Source organism: Aythya marila (assembly GCF_965140915.1).
Source record: "Aythya marila genome assembly, chromosome: 3".
NCBI classification, from domain to species: domain Eukaryota; kingdom Metazoa; phylum Chordata; class Aves; order Anseriformes; family Anatidae; genus Aythya; species Aythya marila.
In genome coordinates this window covers 7660879-7681434 of record NC_139044.1, presented here as the reverse complement: position 1 = coordinate 7681434, position 20556 = coordinate 7660879, and the positions used below count along the sequence as shown (strand labels likewise).

The 20556-nt window shown below is 45.4% G+C and overlaps 1 protein-coding gene across 2 annotated transcripts in view; it reads left to right on the top strand.

Annotated features, from left to right (window-relative positions):
* Positions 1 to 263: 263 nt before the first annotated feature.
* Positions 264 to 20556, top strand: part of SPTBN1 (spectrin beta, non-erythrocytic 1) — a 135843-nt gene continuing 115550 nt past the window's right edge. Inside the window, exon 1 of one of the 2 annotated variants that reach the window (XM_082755763.1) lies at positions 264 to 497. The gene's annotated coding sequence lies outside the window, so the exon portion shown is untranslated. Of the gene's footprint in view, positions 498 to 678; positions 798 to 20556 lie in introns of those variants that run through there. The other variant, XM_082755762.1, reaches the window with a different exon arrangement.

The following is a 20556-nucleotide window of genomic DNA, read 5'->3' as shown; positions in this document are numbered from 1 at the left end:
GGGAAGGGAAGGGAAGGGAAGGGAAGGGAAGGGAAGGGAAGGGGCGCGGTGTGCTGCCGGCTCGGGCTGGGGCCTGAGGGGCACACCGGGCCGGGGGCTGCCCGGGGCTGACGGCAGCGGGGAGCGGCAGCGGAGGAAATGGATGCTGGGGGCGAGCCAACATTGTCTGCGCGATGGGCGAGGAGGTGACGGGAGGAGGGGCGCGGAGCCAGCGCACAGGGGCAGGAGGCGGGAAGGGCCGGGCCGCTCCGCACCGCACCGAGGGGCCGCGGGGAGGCGGCCGGGGCTGCGCTGGGCGCGGGGAGGCCGCGGGACCACCAGCACCAGCAGCACCAGCACCGCCGCCAGCCCCCGCTGCCGGCAGCGGCCGCCCCGCCCCGGGCTCGCCCCTCCCCGCGGCCGGGCGCAGCGCAGCGCAGCAGCGCCGGGGGCTGCGGGAGCCGCCGCCCGCTGCAGCCAGCGGGGAGAAGCCGCCGCCACCCGGGCAGCGCGCACAGGTAGGGCCGGCTCCCGCAGCACCGCCGCAGTCTCAGCCCCCCCCGGCCTCCTCCTCCTCCTCCTCCTCCTCTTCCTCCTCCTCCTCCGCCGCCGCTCCGCCCTGCGGAGGCCCCGGCCTCTCCCCGGGGACCGCGGCCGCCGCCCCTGCCGTCTCCTCCCCTCCCTCCCTCCCTCCCTCCCCTCCCCGGTGCTGCCGCGCAGCCGCACGCCCCGCCGCGGTGCGGAGAGCCGCGGGAGCGCCGCGGGAGCGCCGCCGCTGCTGCCGGGCTGGGCTGGCCGGGGGACCCCTCTCCGCCGAGGTAGGGCTCCTCTCCCACCTCCCGCCCACCCACGGCTCCTCTCCGGCGCCGGCCCGGGCGGGAGGGCAGCGGGGCGGGGGCTGGAGGGCTGCGGGGCTTTGTATGCGCGAGTGGGGGCGATGCCCCCGCCGTGCCGCTCACCTTCAGCTGCTGTGACTGTGACTGTGACTGTGACCATCCCCATCCCCATCCCCATCCCCAACCCCATCCCCATCCCCTGCATGCAGCACCCTTCCGCGCTTTTATCCTCCAGTGAGGGCACAGTCGACGGGCATGATGCATGGCCCCGATTTCATTATTTTGTGGACAGCCGTTGCAATGTGATGGATACAGGCCTGCTTTAACAAAAAAAATAAATAAATATGGCAGGCTTCTGCTAGATTGTGTGGGACTGCAGCAGCTCTGAAAAATCCTTGCTCATGGCACTGGGGGCTGACCTTTTATTTAGCTATCCCTCTTTCAAGAATGATTTTTCTACTGTCCAAGTGCATGAGCCAAAAACAGAGTAAGCAATTCCATTTGTAATTTTGATGTTTTTAGTTATAAAATGGCATTTGTGTTTAAAGAAGGTGAGTAAGGACTTGTATTTCTAGACTGTACCTACACACCATCATCCTTAGGTATAAAACCTAATGCTTGAATGCTCGATATCAGAAGCAAGATTGCTGTAAGAGGGAATTAACATAAACGGTCGAGATCTGGAGCATACGGTGCAGCCTTTGGCCCTTATTGACAGGGTAGAAATATTATGAAACCTGCTTACTGAACTGTGTAGCTACTTTAGAAAAAAATAACTGTTACTCATTCAGCCCTGGGAATGTATTGTCCTGAAAGATGTCTTGGGGAACAATGCTCCCGAGCTGCAGGATTATAGAGGCCGGTCGTGTCAGGTAATTTATTCAGAGAGATATCAGCCGTGTGAAGATGTCAGGGGAGGCTGTGACTCCTCAGGCCATTGCAGAAAACCTTTTCTTGCATGTACTCAGAAGCCTCTGGAGGGAGAGAGGAGGTGAAAATGGCACAGGAGAAAGAGCGAGCCAGGGTGAGCGTGAAGGCAGCTAGGTGCGATTCCTGAAGCAGGGTTATTTCCCGTTGCCGTTGGATGTTCTCCACGAAGCCCTTTCTCGGTGAAGCAGCAATGGCTGTTGTGATGCCTGCATGACTTAGCAGTGGCTGTAGGGCTCTGGGGAGCGGGTGGGCTCGCTGGCTGCCTGACATGACACAACCAGCGCTGAACAAATAAAATGGGTAGGGAATGTTTTGTTGCTTCATGCAGTAGCATAAGCTTGGTACTAAAAAAGAGGGCAGGTTTTAGGAGAGTAGCCCCTTCTGCATTTTTCTGTAATGCAGGTTAAGTGCGGTAAATGACTTAAAAAAAAAAAAAAAAAAAAAAAAAAAAAAAAAGCAGAATGCAGCATTTTTGTGTGAAATGGGAGCTTGCAGCAGTTTTGTGGCAAAAAGCTTTACAGATGCTGTTTCATCCCTGTCGTGGCATGAATCCTACAGCTCTGGGAATTATTGTGTGTTACCGAACTCTGCCTGCACACAAGTGGAGCAGACAGGGGGCAAAGCACTCATGCTACATGTATGGAGACCTGAACGCTGCTCTCCATCTTTCGGACAGCCCTTTTATGTAGGCGTACCAAGCCATTTCATAAAAGATGTTTTGTTTTTCCTTCAATGTATATAAAATTTAATCAGTTAAACCTCCTTTATTGGATGGATTTATTTTTAATGTGCATCAGTTACGGCATTTAATATTTATAGTTGGATTACTTGTAAAATAAGCAATGCATTTCACTTGTGAGGAGTGCAGGGGCATATTTTGTGGAACGCAGATGAGGAGGCCTATTTATGCAGATGTCTAAGGCTCATTGCAAAGGGTATCTAGACAGTTAATCTCTATAGGTACCAAAATTCCTTAGTCATCTGATGTGGGCACACGTTAAAAACCAATACAATAGTTTATCGTTGCCCATTACCCATGAGTCAGCTCCAAATCCAGGCTGGCATCTCTGACCAGAGGCCTCCTGCTCGCTCTTTCACATCTCTAGGAAAACCTTTGTAAACCGCCATGTGCTGGCTGTAGGAGCTGCATGGCCTGAACCAGTGTGAGGAGCCAGCAGCAGCACCTTGGATCTTTTTGACTGTCAGTTAAATGAAGAGGCTGTGAAATAGAGCAACGAAAGTCAATTTCTGTGGTGTGTGATGCACACCATGCAGTGGAAACTTGGGATGAGAGCAGGCTGGTGCTCCATGACTGAAGCTGTGCAGAGCCATATAGGGCGTTTCTGAAACACGAGCTAGTGCTGTGGGCTTGCTCCCGTTCCCAGCTGATGGAGCTGGGGTGTTTGCCAGTACACTGGTCCCTTACCTCTGCATGAGCTCATGGCAACTTGCCCAAGTCAAACCAGAGGGAATCTAGCCCAGAGATATAAAACATGAAAATCTAGTCATCCTCTCTGGCTTTCTTGTGTGTTTACAACTTAGAAATCATCTCGTGTCTGATTGTTATCACCAAGTAACACTTGCCTGGTGAACCAAGTGTTGGAGCTGAAACGTGTGTACCATCAAATGGCACCGAGGTATAATCAGTGTTCTGCAAGGAGACTGCGTTGAAGGCTGATTTCCCCAGTGCTGTTTTTTTTTGTTTTTTTTTTTTTTCACATGTGGTTTTCATTTGTCAGATTTTTATTATTACTCTTAAAATGATCAGTTGTGAATTTGTTTTTCTAATGAACGTGAGTACAATGTTGCAGCAACTACAGTTGGACCTTTCAAGGCTTTGCCTTTCTCTAATGAAAAGAGGGTTACAGAGATGCTGCATGGAAGGCTTTTTATTTATGCTTAGTAGATCTCATCTTATTTAACAGTTTTAACAGAGTGATACAGATTAATCTGTTTATTTAAGCAGTCAGCTTTTTTTCCTAGGATGTCCAGCTTTATTTCTTTTTCATCTATTGTTTAATTCCTGATACAGTTCTTACTGTCCATTTTTCATTAAAAAGCTTAGCTTTGCATGGGAAGAACTTTGCTTGATGGTTGAGTTCAAAACAGATTTTATAGTTCAGAAAGATGGCAAGGGAGGGTAAGTTTGCATCTGCAAGCATTATTTCTACTTGCAGTAAAAATATATGTCATTAAGAAAAGATAAACACCCATCTCTAATCTTTGTGCTCAGGAATGGAAACATCTTTGTGTGGCCAAGGACAGATTAAGGTTGAGGAGTATCTGGAACTATTGTTTTTCAGCATCATTCTTTGCCTCTTCTCTGAAATAATGTTTTCATGTTGAACAATGAAAACTTGAGGATGTTCTTAGTTTTTCATGCTTTTCTGCTTTTTTCTTGCTTTTCTCTTTATATTTTTGTACACATATTTCTTTCAAGCAGGGTATTTTTTAGACGCATCAAGAATCTCTTTGACATGTCACAGCTTCCACTAGAGAAACGTGTTATGCTGTTGTGCAGTCATTTTTATTTCACAATTTTTTGAATGTGCTAAGCATTAGAACTTCAAAAAGAAATGGTATGTCAGTTTGATTTATTCAGCAACCTTCTTACATGAAGAGGGCAGCAAGAACCAAACAGAAGAGACGCTCAGCATGAAAATCTTGTGCCAACAGATGCTAACACACACCTGTTAGAGACTACGAATAGACGAGCAGGCCATACCAGTCATGCCGTTGGAACAGGAGAGGTGTGTCATTAATACTCTGCTCAGAGATCTAAAAATATACAGCTCTGAATCTGTTCACAGGTAAATGTTCCAAATTAAGTAGCTTTTCTCTTTACTGGAGTTCAAAACATATGCTGTTCGTTTCTTTGGAAGAAGTGGCCAGATCCTGAAGCTACACCTGCTGAGCAATTGGCCTATCATCTGTGAAATGTATTCAGAGATGTTCTTGGATTGAGTCTCCTGTTCTTGCTCACATATCCACAGCTGTACATAACAAGAAAACATTTCTGCTCTGGTAAAGTCATACTGCTTGGAGCTACTATATGTCTAACAATATGAAACAGGAATGCTTTTGCAAGTAATTGCAGAGGCTGTGGACTTGCCATTGAATAAGACGTGCAAAAAAGAATTTTCAAAATGTCATGGTCTGTTTGTTTGTTCTTGTTTAAAATGGGGAAAAAAAAAAAAAGAAGAAGGAATAGGAATTGACCGACAGCTCCGTTACATGGTGAGAGTAGCCACCAGGTTTGGTTTTATGAATCATGACTCAGCATGGTTGTGAGAGGGTGGAGCCATCCCTGAGACTGCTTCAGTCAGGGGTGGGCTCTGCAAATGGGCTATAGGAGGGGCTGTATGTGATATAGTGATAGATTGTGAAGATTTGTAGTTGCATATGTATTTAAAAAGATTTAATTTGGCTGTCATCATATGATGGAAGATGTAATCAGAGATGAAGATATGCAGACCTACTGCAAACAAAACAAATTTTTATTTACTGCTTCATTGCCCACATGATTGGATAACACACAGGTTAATCTGTTGGAAGTAGCCAACTTAATAAATGAGGTGTTCATGCTTCGTGTATTCAGTTCCACTACAGAAAGTAGCTGAATGGCTGTGATCCTGCCTAGCCTTACTCCCTATGAATTAGACTCTTTAATTCTGGCTTTGAAAGTTTTCATTCAGCTTTCTTAAAACGCAACTTTATGTTAAGATGATGGCCACGCTAGTACCTTGTGATCCAGGACTCGGGGTGGATGCCTGCGAAGGTCAGGAAAGCTCGCATCCCATCCCTCCCCGCCCCAGCCTGGGGCTTTGCAGGGCGTCATTTTCAGCTTTGCACTTGCTCGGAGGCGCTGGTGGCAGTGAGCTGCTGCGAGGTGCTCAGAGGGGACGCGGCGGCTCCCTGTGGCAGCCTGGCGCTGTAAGGTTACACTGACTGCTGAACTTGATATTGGGCAGACATTTCTCCCAGGCCAGACCAACTGGCACCTCTGGGAAGGCTTTCATCTCCACTGTGGGATTCAGCTCCCTGTAGTCTTCTGGTCCCAAGTACATGGTCAAGGTCTTCTACAAGGTGCTGTGGAGTCTTCTTGCTGTCAAGCAGTGATTCGGATCTGCTTGCTTTTTTGGCTATTGTAAGTTACTGCTCTCTGATCCTGAATTAATTTTGTCTTTCTGTTGGCTGATTTATTATAGAATGGCATGGAGTGACCTGCTTTTGGTTCTTCCTGTGACATGATGAAAGGGAGCCTTGTGTCTGTAAGAAAGAGCAAGAAAGCTGCGTGTATGTTGTGGCGTACGGTGCTGGAAGTGTTGGCTAGCTGGGAAGGTCTGGAGCCTGCTTTACAATGAAGCTCATTTGTGGTTACTGTAGTAACACAGAACAGATAATTCAGTTCTGTGCAATATGACCAAATGCTTATTTTTTCCACTCATGAAATGAATTTTGTTTAGCCCCTAGATACCACAAATGCTCCAGCTAATTACAGCAAGTAGCTCCTCTAGTTTTTAGCTTAGAAGAGAAAGAGTGCTGCCTGCTATATCTAAATTATCCTACTGGAGATAAGTTTGTTTTAACACCTACAGGTTTTAGTTTGGGTATCTGAGTTTGGAAATGTTAACTTCTGTCTAAACTAATTATAAGATTTTCTTCCCAAGGGCCTTCACTGACTTTTCTCTTACTAAACAAATATTTAATTAAAGTGTTTAAGGGTGATCTGTAGCCAGCCTCTGCAGACAGAAAGCTTTGCACTGGTGGGTAGCTCATGGCTCCAGGATGCTAATGGCATATACATCTATAGCAACACTGGGATGCAGCATGGAGCTAATCATTCTAGTCTGTGCTTGGAGAAAGCAGTTTTTCCCTCTTACTACCAAATTACTGGCTTCTGTGATTTTGGAAAGGTGCCTTGGGCCTAAATCTGCCTATGGAAGTCAGTGAGTGTTCTGATCCAGGAGGATCAGCCAGTAGAGCACCCTTTGTTTAACCCTGTGGTGTGCAGGGTACCAGCAAGGAAGTCAGGAACCCTAGGGATTTTATTTCCCACTCTGCCACTTCAGTTACACAAAATGGGAAAGCAAGGGAGCTTGGCAGCATGCGCTAGTTTGGGGTGCCCGTTGTTCAGCAGGAGGAAGCCTGAATTTTCAAAGAGGTTCCACACCTCTTGAGATTTCAATGGTCATTTGTTCAGCCTGACTGAGAGATGATTCCTTGGGAAAAAAAGGTTTTGAACAACCATGCTGCAGTTTCCCTTAAGAAAACATGTACATGTATTCCTCGTTCAAAAATTCTGTAGAGTCTGTATGTAATGAGAATAAATAAATAACTGTAAATGTTACTTGTAGAATAAGTAACTATTTCTATTGCAATTTTGAATGTCTTTAGGAGGCCAGATCCTAAATCTGTTTTAAAAAAATAATAATTCTGGTTGACTTTGGTTGACTGGTTTGCACCAGTTGAAAATCTGTCTTGCAGCCTCCTAAGTTTTGATAAAAACAAACAACGGAGCCTGTTGTATTTTACTCCCTTCTACGTTTTTGGCATCACAGAAGCTTTTCCTGATTGTTTTTCTCATTTGAAGGCTGATTGTACTGAGTGACCTCTTGCTAGTAAAGGGTGGGCCACTTTATGTGGGAAAGTCTTAGTCAATGTGTCTGGGAGATAAGTGGGCCTGCATCCCAACAAGTGCTGTGCATTAAATGCCAGAATGTGCTGGGGATCTGCCAGGAGATTGGAAGCAGGACTATGCGACAAGCGCGAATGCAGTCACACTCTCCTTAAAATAGTACTCTGGATAACAGGAGATCTGGAAAGTTATCACTTACCTCATTTTAGCACAAATTCTTTCCTAAAAATGGATTATAGACTGAGGGTTTGGGGGGATTTTTTTTGTTATATATGTTCTGTTTGCGTCTTAGGGCCATTGTGGTCCTTCGCAAGCCTTTAACCAAAGGCAGGCTAGGAATACAGGTATGAACGAAAAAGCTGTATTAAAACTGTAGAAGTGAAGCCCAAACCCCTCAGTTACAGCTTAGGGACTCAGCTGTTACCCAAATGAGAAAGGAGAGCAGTTTGTGTCTAGTTGAGCTTAGCAGCAGCAGCTTCAAGTTAGTCTTGAGCTGTCTGGAAGTGTGAAGGCAGCAAGAGATCAGTGCAGTGGCCTCAGACATGCCTCAGCTGGCTGTCGGTAACGGGGTTTTGGTACAAGATGAAGTGTGCAAGCAATCAGAATTTGGATATTAAAAGTGGTGGTTTACCACTGCAGACCGTATATGGTTTTGTTTAAGGGCAAAAATAAGCAAATTTGACTTATATCCATTTGTCAAATTTGTCGACGGAAGAATCTGATCGTGTGGCTTTAGTCGTTGGCATAAGCCATTTAAAGTTAAAACCTACGATGCCTAAATTAGTTTCTTACGGGAAGAGAGTGAGTTAGCTTCTAAATGGGATAACATGAGGAAAGTGTGGGGGCCGGGGCTGGTCATTCAGAGCAAGGCTGTAATGTACTGAGTCAGCAGGTGGTTGTGTTCAGCCCGCTGGGAATCTGCTGTAGGGAAGTACGGACTGAAAGAACTGTTCCCTGCATGTGCGAGTGCGTTGCTGCAAGGACCTGGGCAAGGAGCTCGATTAAAGGAAAAACAAAGGTGGAAATGTTAGGGAATAATGAGATTCAGAAAAGGAAGTGTGCACTACTGTAAGCTGTGACCTTCCAGTGTGTGCAGTTTTTAGGACAAGCAGCGTGTGTTGTGCTTTTAAAAAGGCAAAGGGATTACCTCATTTGTGGAAAAACACCCGGCAGCCTTTGATCTGCCCTGGAAGCCTGGGATCAGTTTAGCTTTTGAAGACCACAAGATGTGACTGCCTTCATGTCTGTACCGCAGCTGAAATCTCTGGCCCCAGGTACTAGGCTGGCATGGCCTGTGCTCAGAGCAGAGCAGCCCTTGGGCTTCTGAGGGTTGGGGGCTTCCTCTGTGTAGCAGCAGCTGCAAGGCTGCCTAAGTTGTGCTGGTTTGCAGTGTGTTGGAAAAGGAAGGCTGCCATCCTGGCTCGTGGCAAGGTGGGGCACAGGATATGCTCCAAGGGTTGTTTTGGGGGAGGATGGGGAGTACCAGATGCACTGCTTTGCACCATGAGGGGGTTCCCTGACCCCAGCTGGCCGTGTAAGCCAGCTTTAAAGCTTTGCATCACTGGAGTGTGTAAAGTAGCTTTATTACTGGTCAGGATCTGGCTCCAAGGAGTGATGCTTGCATAAAATGCAAGTGAAAAAGGTAAATAAAGTTAAAAAAAAATATATATATATATATATATATGTATCCATTTTGAGCTTCACTGAGATTTCTTTTCAATCATTTATATCTTTTCATTATTTCTACATATTAGCAGGCATAAAAATTTACAGAAATTGCATGATTTAAATAAGAGATGTGAAAAATGGGTAATAATACATTCAACTGCCATGGAGACCAGAAAGATGATGGAAGAAAGTTATTTTTAGAGATCTATTTCTGTTGTAAGCTAGACAAACACAAATAAGATGACTTCACAGTAAATTAAAGATACATGCATATCACAATGATATAAATATCTATGACCCAGACATGTAGTAAAGTAACTGCAGGTAAGTTAGTCTCTGCCAGATCAGTAATGAAACCTGCATTCTTCATTTTGCATGGTGACAAGAGACCTCCGATGTTCTTTTTGTAATACTTTGATTTTTCTTTCTCTATTGTGCTTAAAAACGAGGGATTTGGATCCTCAGTTGTGCCAAGTTACATAGCTCCATCCCAGCATGTAAAGCTGTGCTGATTTACATCGTCACAGTCTATAGCTCAAGGTTTTTAATCATCTTCATATAAAATATGCAGAGGAACATGTCTGGGATCATGATACATTGCTCATTTCAATTTCTGAACCACATTAGAAATACAAGGATTGTCAGAAGCATGAAAACATACCAAAGTGTCAGTAAATAACTCCAGGAGTCAGGGCTGATGATACCCTCTTTCTGGTCAGGTGTGAGTGACAGGAACACACAGCTCTTATCTGTGTTTCTGGTCTAAGTAATCCTAGTTGGGTAGTAAATGCTGAGTGAGATTATGCTGTTGGAGTGTGTGTAACAAAGATCAGCATTTAGATAATCTGTAGGGGTATAGCAGGATCTGGAGATGTTGTTTAGGTATTTATTGGTGATAGGCTGAGGTAAACCAGAAGTGCGATTGCTTTAACTGGGATCATCTTCTAACCAAGTGGAACGCTGCGGAGTCCTAATGATGGGGTTGCTGAAGGAGAGCTGACAGGTGAGGGCCACATGGCCATACCAGCGATAGGAGGAGCACTGAGTTGGCGGAGGGCACGCCAGCCATTTTAGAGATGTTTCTACAGCTGTTGCCGACAGGCAGAAAATAATGTGAATCACTTGGAATCGCTGTGGCACAGCGAGCTGCGAGAGTGCAGAGAGTCACAGAGTTCCTCGCATTCCTGGCGTGGGGCAGCAGCCCTCCATGTCACTTTAGGGGCAGTTTGCAGAGCAGCATGTTCCCCTGGTTCAGGGGGCCTTTCACTGCAGCATGGCTGTTGTCATTTTTAACTTTTAAGCTTGTCATAAGCTGTGGCAGGACGCCAAAGAGGCATAGAAGAGCATTGGGCCCAAAATTAATTTATGCATTCTAATAGATGGGCACCTATAGCATTCATACCATTAAAAGTTTTAGGCATATCTGATACAAGTACATCTCCTTTCCAATTTTTAGTAGCTCCACTATCACTTTATGCTCTAACAAGGGCTAGGAGGGCATACAAATACATAAAACAAGAAAAACATAGCTTTGTGTTTGTAACGCTCTGTTCTGAGGATTGATCAAAAACATTGCTGTTTTAAGAGACTCAAGTTCTTGATGGTAATTAATGCTGAAAAATGGTCACTATGCAGGCAGCATGACTGCTTTATCGGAGGGGAATTACCAAATTGCATTCCAAGCATGTTATTAAGGGATTATATAGATGGGCGATTCACCCTTGGGTTAACTGTCCTGAAACTACGATTATGCTTACATGTATAATTTGTATAAATAATTATTATGCACTTATTACTATAATAACAAGCCACGTTTTGAATTTCCTTTGTGCCTCCCAGTGGTTCACACGCTGGTCTGAAGCACTAACAGTATAAACTTAATAGGTCTTGAGGGAACGTGCATGTTGGTACTAGGTGTAGTTCTTGTGTGTTTCTCCCTGCAGCTTGTGTCCATGGGCCTGGCTTGGCAGGTTTTTTTCTCTGAATTGACCTTAGTGTATAGTAGAAGACAGAAATGTTTTGCATTTTGTTTCTTCCCTTGAGTATGTTGATAAAATTACAAAAAAGTTTCCCATTTTTATTATTAGGAACAAGAAATTCTCGTTCCTTTTAAAAATCTGCCCATCTTGTTTTCGGTGTTCGTTAACTACAGCCTGGAGAACGCTGGCATTTCTCTTCAGAGCGCTGGACTTTTTTGTGCATTCAAGCTGAAGAGCACAGTAGCACAGAGCACCTTTGGGAAGTGCTGAGGGGTGCCGGGGTGCATGCTGAAACTGAAGTGACCGTGTTCTTAACGCTTTCAGATGTGCTGGCTTTCAGATGCAAGTGCCACGAAAAAATGCACTGTTCACTTTAGTTCTTTGGGCAGCGTAGATTTCCTCAGTCAACTTTAGTGTGTATTAAAAAACAGAGGCTGGATACCTGCTGCCTTTTGCTTCTAGATGCCAGCGTTCTTTATGCTGAGGCATGGCGCTTGAATATTGCACCTGAAGAAGTTACTCCCAGAATCACTTGGTAAATGCTGGGCCATTGCTCTGCGAGGTGAGTGGTCAGAATCGTCGCCTTCAGGAGATTTGCCTGTGACCTGCCAGAGACATTGCCCTGTTCCTGGGGTGGTGGTTTCTGAATCGGGGCACATGCTGGGTTTGGGAGGCTCCAGTGCTTTGACTGGAGTTCCAGTTGCATGTTGTGGTGTTTTGAGCCACACAAATGGGGGGTCTCAGCAGAAGAAAGTGTCTGAACTCCTCCTTGTCAGGAATCAGTGTTCAAAGTAGCTGCTGTTAACTCTTACAGTTGAAAAATGCTCTGCTTCTAATACTGCTTTCAAAAGGTGTGATCTTAGAGGCTAAAACCCAGTCTAAACTTGTGGCCTCTTCTTAATAATAACACTGTGAAATAATTGTGTTAACAGTCTGTCCTGCTTCTGTGGTGCTGACACTGCAGCAGGCAGAGCCCACTTGGTCATTCTACGGGCATTTGTAAGGACTTCTGAGCCAATTTCCAGAAGCAACTTGTTTGGGGAAATGGTGTGGCTTTCCTGTTAGGATGGCTAGCGCTGGTTACAAGATAGTTGCTAGTGGACCCAGGTCTGTTTGAATTCTTCAGAAATGAAGAGTTTCCCTTGGCCTGTCAGTGCTGAGATATTTCCCTCTGTGGACTGACCATGAGTTGCTGATGCTGACAGTCTGATAGCCATGCAACTACCCTTACTGGAAGCTCCAGGAATACAATGGGATTGATCTGAATGGTCAATAGGATAATTAGTTTTAGCATCGTGTTTGACAGCATTTTGTTAAAGTTGTGTCTTTTGCAGGAGGTGGGTGGGGAAACACACACAAGCAAAAAACTTTTCTGGCTTCTTCCTGAGTTACTGGTTTCAGAATGTAGACTACAGGCTGTCTGTAAAATGTCAACAAAAAGGGGGAGGAAGCTTTGTAATCTGAGTATCATAGCAGAAAGAAACCAACCAGCCTAAAAGAAACCTCCAAAAACCCCAAACCAAACAAAAAGATAAACCAGAAATGTGGCTGAGGGGTCTTTTATACAAGCCTATAGTTAATTTTAGCTGTGGGTGGTTGTCATTGTTTGTTTGTTGTTGTTGTTGTTGTTTTTTGTTTGTTTGTTTTGTTTTTTTTTTAATTTCAAGGACTGCTAAGGCATGAGGAAGAAAGGCGCTGTTGTCCCAGTTAGTCACACTGCAGCATGTGCCTGCCTCCAAGCCCTCTTTTTAGCTGTAGCCTGAGGTAACACCTGGTCAGTTCTAGCAGCTGGATCTGTTGAGAAGCTGGTGTAGTTACTAATTTTATGCTTTGCTGCATGGTGGTTTCTGCTGGAGACTATGATAAATCTCCCCAGCTCCATGCAGAATGCAAAATGACCTGGGAAGGGTAAGCCCTGTGCACAAAACTGACCGTGTCATAGTGTCTTCTGTGATTGCCTCTCACTCTGTTATGGTCCCATTATTGTAAGTCATCTGTAAAGTCAGCATATTGCTTAAAATAGGGAATTCCCTTTGCAGTTGCTATCACAATTACAATATTTAAACATCAGCCCTTCTCTGCAACACTTGAAGTAGCTGTTAATAGAGAAAACATTTCATTAGTCTTGCCAGAAAAGCTAAATACTCAGCATGTCAAAGGTTCACTCCCAAGGCTGGAGCTATGTAGGAGTTGCACCAAGGCTTCTTCACCCCTGTTTCTTCAAGTCTAATCTGTTGTTATTGTTGAACAGAAAGTACAAGTGGGTGGGAGAAAGCAAGAAGCAGAAAATGGCTCAAGAGAAAGTGAAGACCATCTAAAGTCAAATAGGGGGAAATAATGGACCAGAAGAAATGTGAGAGAAAAGGATGAATTAAAAAAAAATAAAAAAATACCCATTCACAGAACTTCATCAGGACAAGAATCTGAGCACAGTTAGGGTGCGAATGGGTGCCTAGCAGCGGCGTACGCTGTACAGGGTGCTGGTTGGGTGTCAGGGAGTGTAAGCCCTGTCTTTCCTCACTAGGGCCTGTGGGTTCATCGCTGGCTGGTTATGGCAGGAGGACTGAATATTGCAGCAAACCACTAATTGCCTTTTGGGAGGCCGCTGACAAGAGTGGGTGCAATCTGAATGATTGTGCTTGGTAGGAAGATCAAGGGCTTGGCAAAGAACAATGTGTGCAGCGAGTGCTGACATCCTCAGAATGTACCAATGAAAGGTGCTTAGTTTTTCTTCTACCGTGTTGCTGAGCATTAACTAATGTAAAATTTAGTAATAAAAATACCATTTCAGCAAAATAACTTCCTTAAACTTGCTGTCAACAAGAGATGTATCGGAGAAGAGAACTTCCTCTAGGAGAAAGCACAGAAGGAACAACCAGAAAAGACCATTGTGTATTTAATGGGGGGAAAATGTCTTATGGCTTGCATATCATCTTAATGATACTATGAGGCAAGGAAGGGAACCAAACAATGCATACCTTTCGTCACGGAAATGGAGTCAAGAAAGGCTTTCAACAAACATCTTCTAGTCAAAATGAATGGTTGAATTGTCATCTGCTGTACAAGAAAATCTAATTCACCCATATAATCCTTTTGGTGTAGATGAGTGAGGAGAGGACTGTTCCAATTGCTTTTGAAGTTCCAAATGAAGAGAAATCCTTTTTCCGTTCCATTTTCTAGCTTGGCTTTTATCACAGAATTGTCTAGGTTGGAAGAGACCTCAAGATCATCAGGTCCAACCTCTGACCTAACACTAACAGTCCTCCACTAAACCATATCACTGAGCTCTACATCTAAACGTCTCTTAAAGACCTCCAGGGATGGGGACTCCACCACTTCCCTGGGCAGCCCATTCCCATGCCTAACAACCCTCTCAGTAAAGAAGTTCTTCCTAACATCCAACCTAAACCTCCCCTGGCACAACTTTAGCCCATTCCCCCTCGTCCTGTCACCAGGCATGTGAGAGAACAGGCCAACCCCCACCTCTCTGCAGCCTCCTTTAAGGTACCTGTAGAGTGTGATAAGGTCACTCCTGAGCCTCCTCTTTTCCAAGCTGTTTGTTTTCCAACAAGCCCAGCTCCCTCAGCCGCTCCTTGTAGGACTTGTTCTCCAGGCCCCTCACCAGCTTCATCACCCTTCTCTGGACTCTCTCAAGCACCTCCATGTCCTTCTTGTAGCGAGGGGCCCAAAACTGAACACAGTACTCGAGGTACGGCCTCACCAGAGCCGAGTACAGGGGGATGATCACTTCCCTAGCCCTGCTGGCCACACTGCTTCACTGCCAGGATGCCGTTGGCCTTCTTGGCCACCTGAGCACACTGCTGGCTCATATTCAGCCGACTATCAACCAATACTTCCAGGTCCTTCTCTGCCAGGCAGCTCTCCAACCACTCCTCTCCCAGCCTGTAGCTCTGCTTGGGGTTGTTGTGCCCCAGGTGCAGGACCCGAAGCGTGTAGGGAAGAGACTGGCAATCATCTTTTTATCTAGCTACCTGCCATTCAACCAGTTGCACTGCATTGGAAGCCACTCTGATAGTCAGCCCAATTGCTTGGCATTTAGGGCTGCAGTCCTGTGAGAGCAGAGTGGAGCAGGACCTTTCCCCACAGCCCCACGGTGTGCCGGCCGGGCAGAGTGTTCACCGCGTGCTGCCCAGTGGGCTTTGCCAGCGTGCCAGGTGTTGCTGACCTGACCTGGAAATGGGAAACTGAGGCAGAGAGGGGCCAGCTGGTGGCAGCATGGCTCGGCATCGTGCCCCAGTGGGTAGCAAACTGCCTGGCTCCCAGTGGGCAGCAAACAGCCCTGCCCCGTCACCTTGTGCTGCGGGGGCACGGAGGTGGCTGCTCCCTGGCTGGAGGCTGCTGGCACACGTTGTTTCAGTTAGAATGAGTTTGGTCTCTGACACTATTTGTGTGTCCCAATGGGCTTGTCCCAGATTTATCCCAGGAGAAATGCCATTTTGGAGGGGGCGATGTGGTGTCACAGTGGCTGCTGGCAGTAAGTGAAACGGCATGATAAATCTCTGCGTCGTCAGCTTGTCTGGCTGCATCCCAGGGGAATCGCAGTGATGCAGGGTGCTGACACTCTCCCTCCTTGCCCCAGCAAGGAGGCTTTGGAGTTGCCTCCTTTAGGAGGTGCTGGAAGGTCCTGTGTTCTCTCACCCATAGCAGCAACAGCCAGCACTTCTCTGGTCACAAGTAAGTGCTCACAAAACTTGCTCTCCAGAACAAGAACCTAAAGCACATAACCAAAGCTTGTAAACCCAAATGGACTTGATCAAACTGAGACAATGAACCAGCGGGGAACAAAACTTTGCTAGTTAGAGTGGAGGGGATGTAATGACAGGTCATATATCCAGCCTGTGCGAGGTGGTCCTGACTTACAGGAACCTCTGGTTGCTTTTCAGGATCTCTGAAATAGCCAATGATTTTTCTGATGGCCGGATGACCTCTTGATGCAAGTGGAGCCAGTATTAATTAAGCATGTCTATTTCCATTGGATTTGTATTAAATTTCTCAGATCTGATACTACTGCTTGCATTTATGCTAAAGGTATCTTTCTTGGCTAAAACATGAATGAATACAGAAAGGAATTTATTATCCTTCCTTTAGTAATCAAGGTAGAATTTCGTAGCTTGTCTTTGGAAGGAAGAGCTAATGTGTCAGCAGGTATGACTGAACCTACCTGCAGACCATTGGATCCCCTCATAATGTCTTTACTCGAGTCCTATTAACCATTCTAAATACGACATACGAACTTTTATTGCCATTTCAGTGCTTACTTGGGCGAGCAGTTAAGTGCCTTTTTTTAGCTCAGTAACGTACTGAAGACGTTCTGGACACTGGCATTGTTATGTGGGCACAGTCCCATAGGCTGTAACCACAGGACTGGCCTTCCAGAGAAGTTCATTTTTATTGTGTGCACTACATTTTATTTATCATGAGAAAGAAGTTGGCCAAATAGCTTTGGATAGTTCCTGTTTGCAGGTCATGCATTTCCATCAATATTTGATGAAATCTAGTTCTGTCGGTCACAGATCCTAACGCCTGCCATGATGTATGAGCTTCGCTGTTCTCTGCTCGGCATCCTCAGCATCATTTGTCTAAGCTAGTTTTGTTCAGGTAGACTTCATAGACTTAATTTCTATATGTTTTTTGAAAAAGTGTTGGGGGTGAAGTTCTCTACAGGCAAGTAGTGGTCAGTATTTGCCCAAGCTGCTGCAGCACTGGCCTGAATATTTTAGATGATTTTTGGAATACAAAAAGGGAAAAGTATCTAGACAGGTTAAGGGGCCTTGGCTTCGGTGTTCACTTTTTGTTGTTGAACATGAGCTGTTTAGCAACCTGAATCAGATCTTGGGAGGCTTATTTTAGAATCAGCTCCTGTTTCTTGTTTCCTGAGCAGCGATTCAATTATAGTGAGAAAAACAGTCTAAATAATTGAGTGGGCAAGTGTATGTGCTGTGTTATCGAAGGCCTACCCATAAATTTTAGGCTTGTTTTGCAAAGGCTTAGGAGCAGGACCATTATACTCTGAAATACCGCTGTGTTTAAAACCAAGCCTCCTCCTGGGCTCCTGCACACCATGCATTGCAGCCCTGCTGGACCGTGGCCTGGCTTCTAAGCAGTTTGTCTGTCTCTCCACTTCTTGCTGCAATCTGTGTGATTGCCTTGAAATGTCCTTTCGAAGGGTATTTCACTAGGGCATTTAGTCATTCTGAACTCACCTTCCTTGCTCTCTAGAAGTACAAATATTGGTAAAATACTGCTTTATTCAATGCAGCCTAAGCAGAAGTGATCCCAGAGTGGCCAGACAAATGGAAAGGTATGTTTCAGGGGTGGAAACAGTGTCCTTTACACTAAGTAACTTATTTTTTTATGACTGCAACACTGTTAACTGTTTCAGATTGCTTAAAATCAAGACCAGATTGGTAAAGGTGAGTAAAAGTGAAAAATATGTGAATAAGGATGCTGATACTTTTCCAGGGGATGAGGCTTTTAGGCTTATGGCTGGCTGTTCTCGGTAGGGTAAACTGTAGATGCCTTGTCCCCAACTTGCTCGTGAGCCATCTTGATAAAATTAACAGTAGATTGAAGTCGGAGGAAGGACAGAGCGCTGTGCTCTCTTTACAAAAGAAAATCTGCCCAGGGATAAGGCAATCCCAAGCTGCAGTTCTGACAGGAACTTACAACACATCCCTAGTTTTCACTGACTGAGGACCTCTTTTCTCCTAATTGTTTTATGGCTGTCTAAAGGCAGAAGTGCCTGCACGTATGTTTGTCGGCCAGAGGACAGAAAGGAGGGTTGTGGCAGGCAGTGCAGCTCCTCACTGGGAGCTGGGATGGCTTTCTGTCTGCTGGAAGGCAGGGAGCAGCGGCTTGCAGCTGTCAGCCTTGCGGCTCTGTGCGGAGCAGCGCTGCCCTGCATTGTGCAGCCTGGGCCAGCCGACATGGACGTGTGAATGAAAACCTCATTGTAAACGAAAAATCCCCAAACCCTAGAAGTGTTGATGGTGTACGGAGAATTCCCATGAAGCCCCGTGACCACCTAGTACTCCTTGGGCTCATCTTTTCCTGGGATTGTTTTATGGCCTGGCTTCAAGTGCGTCTGCTTTCCCACGTTCCTTCAGTATGAGACAAAAAGGAAGCCATGACAAACATGGATGGGAGTAATTTTTTCCTGGTTAAAATATTTGTGGCTATTACCTGGTCTTGCAGAGACAATAACCCCCTGCTGGTCTTCTCTGAGCCTGAGAGCCTTCAAAAAGCCTCAGAAGGGTGAGGGGTCTGAAAACCCTGGGCTAAAAGTGCAGCTGCTGTAACTGGCACTGTTCAGGTTAGTGTAAGGAGAGAGGTGACAGTTTGGCCTTAGGCTTGGAACATCTGAGACCCAATTCATTGTGATAGCAGCTGTTGGTATTTTATGCCTGTAAAAATTAGGCTCTCAGAGTTATGCTGCAGGTGAGAAAGTTACTCTGGTTTTGAATCCTGGTACTGTTTCATCTCTAATGAGGCATATGGAGAATTACAGAAACGGTTGCTGTAGAGGATAAAAGCATTGCTTTTTTGCTACTTCTGTTGATGAATGATGATGAGGCTAATGTTTAACTCATCAGGCAAAATAGTTAATTGAATTGTTGTTTCAGCTCCTGTGTCTCTGCAGTAGCTGTGCAGTTACCACTGTCTATCCCCAGGTGCTGTTCTGTGCATTCTTGCCAGTTTAGAGAGCGTGTGGGCATGTGTGTCTGTCTCTGGGCACTGAGTTTTTTAGCACTCAGTAGCAAAACATCAGTACAGAAAGGTTTTACAGTAACAGGTAAAATAAAAATGCAACTAACCAGTTCCACAAATCTGTAGCCCATTGCCTTGCTTTTCTAATTGATTCTTATATTGGACAATTATTGGTGATTGTTCAGTTTTAACTAACCACTCTTCTGCAGCTGGGCTACACCTGGCTGACACCTGTGTGTATAAGAGAACAGAAGCTCCCCTCAAGCTAGCTGGAGTGGGAGATGGTAGCATTGGCTCTTCTTCTGGAGTCAGGGGAGATTGTGAGGAAGGACTTGGGTTTGCATCCTGAAAATAGCAGTCTTGGTGTCCAGTTGGATGCTTCTCAGAGAGAAGGCCTTAACTGGCAGTATGAACATCTGAGGCTGTCCCTGATTTCCTTCTCTCCAGATTCCCCTCCTGCTCTGTAACTACACCTGTATGCTTGTTTGGTCTGGTTTGGAGGCCTGCCTCACTGTGCTACATCGAGTGCTATCGTTTGACCCTACAGCTCCCTTAACACAGCAAATCCATCCAGGTATGAGTATGCATGAGGCCAGAGAGTTGTGCTGATGTTGATTGTGGCCTGTGATGTTTACAGTACATGCCAGAAATGCGTGTGTCAAGGTATAATGAGCTTCAGAGAAAATGGGCTGTTTTCAATCAGTGTCCACGTCCAGTGTTTCTGTAGCTGCCATATGTATCCGCTCCCAGTGTGAACTCAGGATTGGATAGTCCCCAAAAATGTGATAGTGATTTTGAGTTTCACCCCCTCCTGTATTCCCTGCAATAACATCTTTTCATCTTGTGCTTTGCCAGGGTCCTGAGAGAATCTGTGAGCAGCCACTGGTGAAGTGAGCTGATGAATACAGAGGGCTTTTGTGCCGAGTGCCTTCTGTTCTGAAGGTGGAGGCTTTCAGCAGCCTTCAGAAATGCAGAGATTTTATTTAAAGTCAGGATTTCTGTTCATCTGTTCATTTAATTTCCCTGTTCTTGCATAAATTCATAGGCTGCAAAAGATTCTTGAATAGGATAGCACTAGTATTTATGCTGCTCCTATCTGTTTTGTATTGGGGTACATCATGATAACCTCCAAAAATGTGCAACAGAATTAAGTTGCAAAATAATCTTTTCCTTTTTTTTTTTTTCCATGCAGAACATACGATAATTTTGGATGGTATGAGGTTTTAATGGGCATGAAATCTTTGTAAATACTCAACATAACTCTTCTGTGTCTGAAATTTGTAGGTAATTCAGGCAAGTCCAAGTCAAGCAAGCACAAATCTCCTTTATACCCTACTGTGCCATCTGTCTAATCTATCTGTGTCAAATACAGCTTGTTTGGGTCAGTTCTCATGCAGTGTGTTCTGGATAGACTAAATCAAAAATTCTGGTCAATGAATATTTTTCTCTTGATGTTTGTAACTTACATAATAAACACATTTTTCTTGTTAGTGCTGTAACACATATATGGTCAACAAGAATGTGGTAGTCAGAACAAATGTCTTTTTGTCACGGTTGACCAGGGTGCTTTTACAGCTACAGCAGCTTTCAGCAGTTTCCAAGCACAGTATTAATGTGAAATAGCTGAGTGGAGGAGTTCACGTGCCGGCACTTGCTGGGTAATGAGCCCCAAAATGTATAGTGTAGGTTTATCTATTGCCTAGAGCTTGTTTTCTGTTGATCCACTGCTAACCTGGAGAGGCTCCATTCTGTTTGCCTGGAATTTGCATTCGTCTTGTGAAATGTCAGAAATGAGTAT